The sequence below is a fragment of the Hevea brasiliensis genome, chromosome 13 (genome assembly GCF_030052815.1).
Source record: "Hevea brasiliensis isolate MT/VB/25A 57/8 chromosome 13, ASM3005281v1, whole genome shotgun sequence".
In the NCBI taxonomy this organism is placed as follows: domain Eukaryota; kingdom Viridiplantae; phylum Streptophyta; class Magnoliopsida; order Malpighiales; family Euphorbiaceae; genus Hevea; species Hevea brasiliensis.
In genome coordinates, this window is record NC_079505.1 from 24,715,075 (window position 1) to 24,722,583 (window position 7,509).

The following is a 7,509-nucleotide window of genomic DNA, read 5'->3' on the forward strand; positions in this document are numbered from 1 at the left end:
TATTTTTGTTGAAGAGACCCTGCCTAGAAAACTAACCTAAAGTGACCTAAAAGTTGCCTAAATCCAGATAACCAAAATCTGGACCTGGAAAACTGATCATATGAACAATGATTGTTCAAATGGCCATAACTTTGTTTAGAGAGGTCTAAATGATGTGATTCTTGAACCCATGGAAAGCTTAGACATATTAGAACAACTTTTATGTAGAATAGAAACCCAAATTTTGATCATAACCTAATCAAATTGCTAACCAAAGTTAGCTTATCAAAACTGCCAGAACCAGAATTGCCCAGAAATCCTGGACAATGACCAATCCTGTCAGTTATAGTAAAAATGCCATAACTTGAGCTACAAAACTCCAAATGGAGTGATTCAAAAAGGAAATTAAAGTAGAGACATTAAGGAACAACTTTGATGAAGAAAGGTTAGCCAAAATCCCACTGTAGAATGGTCCAATGGAACAGTAAACATAGGTAACAAAATCTGAAAATTTGGATATAATCCTAGGGAGCCTTGAATTAGAATTGGCAACTAATGCCAATAAATTGAAAACCCAAAATGTGGTATTATTATGAAATTAGAATTTGTAATCCTATTATTTATTAAATAGTCAAAATTTGTATGAATAATAATGTGAATAGTAAATACAATGACACAAAATGTAAGAACTAAATTGCTAGAGGAAATTAAGGTATGAAATTTGAAATCCATGAAATGTTTATGGATTACTTGGAATAGGAATGGTACTTCACCTAAATGACTTAATGAACACTTAAAGTATATGAATAGGTAGTTAGGATTTGTATTCCCATCACAAATAGAACTCATAATTCATTAGTAATATAACTTGAAATATGAAATGTAATTAACATAATTAGAGTGTTAAATGTATAAATGAGATGAAACTATCATTAGGACTTATGTTTTCATTACAACTAGAATAATAATACCCTACCCAGTAAGTGGTATATGAGAGGAAAGAAGAATGCTTTAAGTACAATGGTACATGAGAACAATTGATGTGAATTGTGATCAATATGGATGATATAATGAATGTATAAAATTATGATGAATGCATAAACTATGTATAATTGTGATTTAGAAATTTATGTTTCTACTAAGAATAGAATTAAAATGCTATAAATTATAATTGGAACTTATAATGAAATAATAAAACATATTAACATTAAATGGTACTAATGTGCCCATATATTACTTAGACATGTGTGTCAGATTGGATAGATTGACATACTAATAGGGGATTGTTTGAGCAGTACTGCGTAAAGCTTTATGCCTGTATTTATGGTTTTATGCCCGTATTTATGGCTTATATGCCAGATTATATGTTACAATAGCTTCTTAGCCATATTGATTGCATACGTGGTTGACGTTATGCATCCCATGGTATGACAGCGTGAAGCACCACGGTGTTCAATGTCAGCTATATTGATTGCATACATGATTGACATTTTACGTCCCATTGTATGACGGCTCGAGACACCACGGTATCCAGTGCCAAGGAGTCACTTATCCAGTTTAGTCAGCTTGTCATAGGTTACTTGGGCAGTGAAACAAGTTAAAAATATTAGAAATTAAATAAATGAGTAAGAAAGACTTAAAATAAATTAGATTAGAAGTAAAAATTTTATTTATTAAGAAATAATCCAAAACACCTAAAAAGTATTGAGGAAGTGATAAAAAGATTAGAAAGAAATATAATTTAAATAAATATTACAAATGCATCTTTCATAATAATATAAGCATAAATTGAATATTTTTAGATTATTTTTATATTGTATATTATTAGTGTAAATTTATGAACTAAGCACGTTCAAAAAGGAATAAATTAGGATAAAAGATAGTAACTATTAGAAATTTCATACGAAATTAAATTAGTTTTTAATTATCCAAATTAGGTTTTATTTCTATCTTTACTTGTATATTATTTCTTTGTTATATTATTGCGTCACTAAGCAGAAGCGATGGATTGTTTCCTCACGTAGGTACAAAAGATAAAGCCCAGTGGACATTAGACTGAGATTTTAGAGTTCGGATCTGCAGAGTGCCCAAGGTTGTCACCTCCTCAGCAATGTATATAGATAGGATCCATATAAGTCATATTATGTATTTTGCACATTATAATTAGTTATTATGTTAAAATGTAAATTATGGAATATGTAATTAATATGTACATGATGTAAATGAATAAATGGCTCTTTCATATATAATTAAATTGTATATCATGTAAATTATGAATTTATGTAATTAGTGTGTAAATCATGTAAATTAATGAAATTTGAGAATTTTTTTTTATATACACGAATTGAGCATGAATGGAAATGTATGGAAAAGAATGTGAAATTGAAATATATAGATGATATTCGAAATGATGAAATGATTATGACGAGTATGGATGAAATAAATATTGTAAAATATTATTGAAAATTTCAAGCAGGTAAATAGTGAAACACGCCAATTAGAAATAAAATAGGGGAAACTCCGTTAGTTGCTCCTTTAGAAATATAATTTATTTTTAAAATATAATGAGAATAAATTATTAAAGGAATAAAGTAAGATAATATAGGGTACTCCGGCACCGAGTGTGACACGCCTTGCTCGGCTACACTGTAGACGAATGAGGGGTGTCACATGGAGCCTAAGCTCTAATAATAATTTTGTCACGACCCAATTTTGGGCCAGACTGATACTAGGACTTGGGTCAGCATAAGGCCCCCAAAGCCCGTAGTAAGCCTAATATTCCTAGCCCAACTGTAAAGCCCATCACTGTAGTCCAATTTCAAAATAACAAACGGGCAAAGTCCAACCATAAATTAGACTACCCAATGGAGAGTTCTTAGCCCACACGACCTGTGAACACAAAATATATCAAATTAAGGAGCTCAGCTCACCCTCACAATCCTCAATCAAACACATAATCAAACAGGAACTCAGCTCCCTCATCCAAACACAATCCATCTCATTTATCCACACACATTCACATAAATAATATTACAACCCCAGAATTTAGTTATTACAAATCCCAATAAATATTACATTGCTGATACATGCGGAGTTCTAAAATGAAAAAAAAAAGGAAAATGAAAATACAATTAAACTTCTTTGACTAAAGCTGTGAGAAAGAAGGCAAATTATTCTAAAAAAAGAGACCATCCTGTAGTATGAAAAAATACGATAAATAGGAGTGAGCGTTCGACTCATAGAGTAAGATATTGATTTTAAATACAATTTCTATAACTTCTAAAGCTAATGTATTCCTAAGCATGAAATGCAACACACACAAACATATTCAACAAATTCAAAAATTATTCGCACAAAAGAAAATTTAGAGCACTCACACACTCATGTGTCCCATCAATGTATATAAATAAGAGAGTTGATCCCCTATCTCTCTTAATCCCATACTTGCCAGCGAGATCAATTCAAGTTGGACTTTTTCTTAAAAATCTAAATGTGAGGGTCTACAAGATTAACTCAAAGTCGTACTCACCCCAACTTATCCACAAAAAAGATCGAATCTTTTGAGTCAAGCTCTAGCCGTTCTACCTATCCTACCCATATCTAATATCACACCACACGCACATAGCTCCAAATTACTTTAAGGCGAGACCCACAACAATTTCATCAAATAAAATGCAACACAAATCTTGCCTAATAATTTAACTATATATATATATATATATATATATATATATATATATATATATATATATATATATATATATATATAAGTGAATGAATGAGCATGCCTTCAATGTATAATACTATTGAAATTATAAATAAAATCAATATCTACTCACTGATCAACCAGGGATTATTGTGGCAGCTGTGTGGAGGAAGATGGCTGATTCTGATCATCTAAATAATTATATTATGAATTTATTAGTACTAACTCAAATCAAGAATTTAAAGAGGCAATGATACCCTAATTTATGCTGAAAATCCGGCAGAGTTTTCTCTACACTTAGGACCTACATAACCTGCAAAGTAGTTCAAACAACACTTCTAAGACCACAAGCCTTGAGCCCACGTATTATCCACATCACGTGGCCCCTCCTAGGCCCGCTAAACCAGACCAAACTCAAGCATTCAGATAATTTAGCTATAATCCCTAAAACTAACATTCTTTAAAAATAATCCAAACTAACTCTAAAAAAAATTTTAAAATTATGCCTCGTAGTTCACAACCATGTTATAACACTATTACAAAAGGAATTACAATTTTCTAATTACCCATGAATATTTTATAAATTTTATTATAAACCCAACATTAGGTAAATAAGGCAATTCAGAGTTTAGGATTACCTATGCTAATTCTGACACTCGTAACATATCCAGGGCATCTGAAAATTGTGGGATGGCCTGTAATATTGACCCACTTTTAAAGTGGGTTCAGTAGCTTGTTTGTCCTGCCTAAAAATACAAATCCGGGTGCTGATGGAATTTCTTCGAAATGAAAGTATCTACATAAAGCCCACAACACTAAAAGTTAGAATATAATTTTTATTTAATTAAACAAGCTCAATAAAGGCTCGAAAAAATACTACAAAGTTCGTGGAACTCACCGAAATTTCGATGTTGGAAAAATTTAAATTTTATATTACTGCAAAGATCTCACCAGGTAGAGCGTGCCGGTAGTCTCGGAATCGCAGTGAGGTTTCCGATTTGGGAGAAATTTAGTCCAAAAGTCGAAATGGGCTAAACCTTCACAGGATTGATTTGGACAAATTGCTCGACGAAATTTGTATTCTTAGTATCTTTGAAAAGCTTTCGAGGAGTAGAACACGTTTGGGACTGGATCCAGTTTAATTGGCAGCAAAATCGATCAGATTTAGGCCGAGAAGCTGAAATGGTGCCAATGTGGGGGTAGCAGGGGGGAGTGGGTGGGAAGGGGAGAGAAGAGAGAGAGAAAAAAAAAAAAAAGGAGAAGTGGGGAGGGCTGGACACACGAGGAGGGGAGGGGAAAAGGAAAGGGATAAGTCCGATTTGACAGGTCCAACCCGATCCTGTTCAATTTGGTCGGTTCGATTCAGGAGACTCGAAAATTGTTTTTTATTCTGCCCTGGGACCCAAAACGAGGCCCACAAATTTCGAAAAAATTGCAGAAAATTCAGAAAAATTTGTAGAGTCCAAATATAATTTTTAATTTACTACGTGGTCTTTAAATTATTTTTTAAAAATCGATAAAATTTATTATCTCAAGAAAATCAAACCTAATTTTAAAAATCCAAAAAATTTCAATTTAAATTTTCATAATATTTAATACAATAAAATTTTATAACTTACATATAAAATAATTATTTAAAAATTTAGAGTACTACAATCTTATACAAACCCAATATCAAACTCTTACAATCCCATTAAACACTATTACATGAGAATTCTATTAAACTCCTAATACTATATATAGAGTTTTTTAAAATTAATTTCTTTACTTTTTAATTTTATGATATTTTTATTTTATTTAAGATATATTCAATTTCAAACACAATTTTCTTCGATAATTATTTTTTAAATATTAAAATAAGAATGTAGACTTGCAGGAAAAACTTTTTTTTCTTTTTATATTAAATATGATAATAAATAAATATATGTTTGATAAAAAATTTAAATTATTTTTGCTTAATAATATAGTGTATGGTTTTTTAAAATAGAACTTTGATTTTAAAAATGATTTATTTTAAGTTTTTTTTTTAATTAATTTAAGTTGAAAAGATATCGTAGGCAAAGTAGGAAAGTAAAATAAATTTCTATTTTCTAAGCATTTTCATTTTATTTTCTGACTCCTTTCTTTTTCTAATTTATTTTAAATTTAGACTCTATTCAAATAGAAATTTTAAATATTTAATTATTTATAAAGAATAATATAAAATTTTCATTTGAAGAAAAAAATCTTTATCCATTCAAAATCTTTTATTTTTTTTAATATAATATTTTAGAATGTTATTTATATTACTTTTAAAATTATAATAGAATTATATTACAAAATAAATTCTATGGATTATTTTTTTTTTAATTTTAGGATTTTCTTATTTTTGGAAAAATATATTATTTTTTTAATTATAATAGAATTCTTATCAATTATTTTCCTTTTTACAAGTTTAGGATTTAATTTTTATTAGCCAATTAAATTTAGTTCTTCATTGTCATAATATAAAATAAGCAACATTAAGAATTTTAAATATATATAAACTCTAAATTTGTCATATTTTATTATAATATTTTACTTCTAACATAAAATTATAATCACATTATCTAGAACGTCTATTTCTATTTTTATTTGTATTTTTTTTTAGATGTCTTTTTTTAAAATTTTTTTTCTAGACGGATTATGTCAGTTTTATACTTTTCAATTTTAATTTCTATTCTCCGGCCAATAATGTCACACCTAATTCATATCAACTATTGACTTAACAATAGGAATATAGTTTAATTTGATCACATGACACAAAAATAATTTTAATTATTAAAATATAGAATACAAGAAATTGAATTTCAAATTAAAACAATAACAGTGAAAATTTGATATATTGACATCCAGCATTGGCAAGCTATATATCGTAAAGCTCATATTCTATCTAAAAAAAATATTAAATATATTGAAGGCATTGATCAATTACCATTTACAAACTATAAATTACTAATAAATTCCTTTTTTTTTTTTGAAAATTTTAGGGGATCAGTGCCCTCTTTCCCAGTGTAGCACCGCCACTGCATCCAAGGGCCATTGCTACCCCTACACCAACCTAAGGTTCTAGAGACAGGTTTTGAATTTTTTTTTTTTAATCCATTATTTTTATATTTAATCCATTGTTTGTGAATGGGTAACAATGCCTTTGTTTGATTAATTAGGAAAATTTAGGGATTTTCACATAGCCATAAATTCTGCTGTGCATTTGTGCAATGCCTTAGCCACAAATTAATGTGTATGACTCTTAATTACGTTTACAAATTAATAACGATAGAAGAAAATTAATTAATAAAAACAAATTAGAAGAAACAGTATTTAAAAAAAAAGTCTTCTTGTTAATTTTTTAGAATTTCACATTTGACTATAACTAATAAATAACTATGTAAATAATTAAGAAATAGACAGAATTAAATATAAATTTTTTTATTTCAATATTTTGTAATGGAGGAAACGATATACACTTTGTCTGAAGCTTCCAAATCTTGATAAGGAAATGGAACTAAATTTATACTTTTCTTAGCCGTGCTTAACACTCAGTCTTGGTTTCCATTGACCGGCACCTCCTCCAATCGAATTTTTATTTGGTGTAAAAATTCGGTAAAATTGATGTATATACATGAAAAATTTTACATGAGACCTACCCTGAGACCTACCATAATTAACACTTACAATGAAATCATTATATATATAATATATATATATATATATATATATATATAAGGACCATAATAATGTGAAGTTTGAATATAATGAGTTCACATTAATTTATTCTTGTGGTAGACAAGGCCATAGTGTGCCTA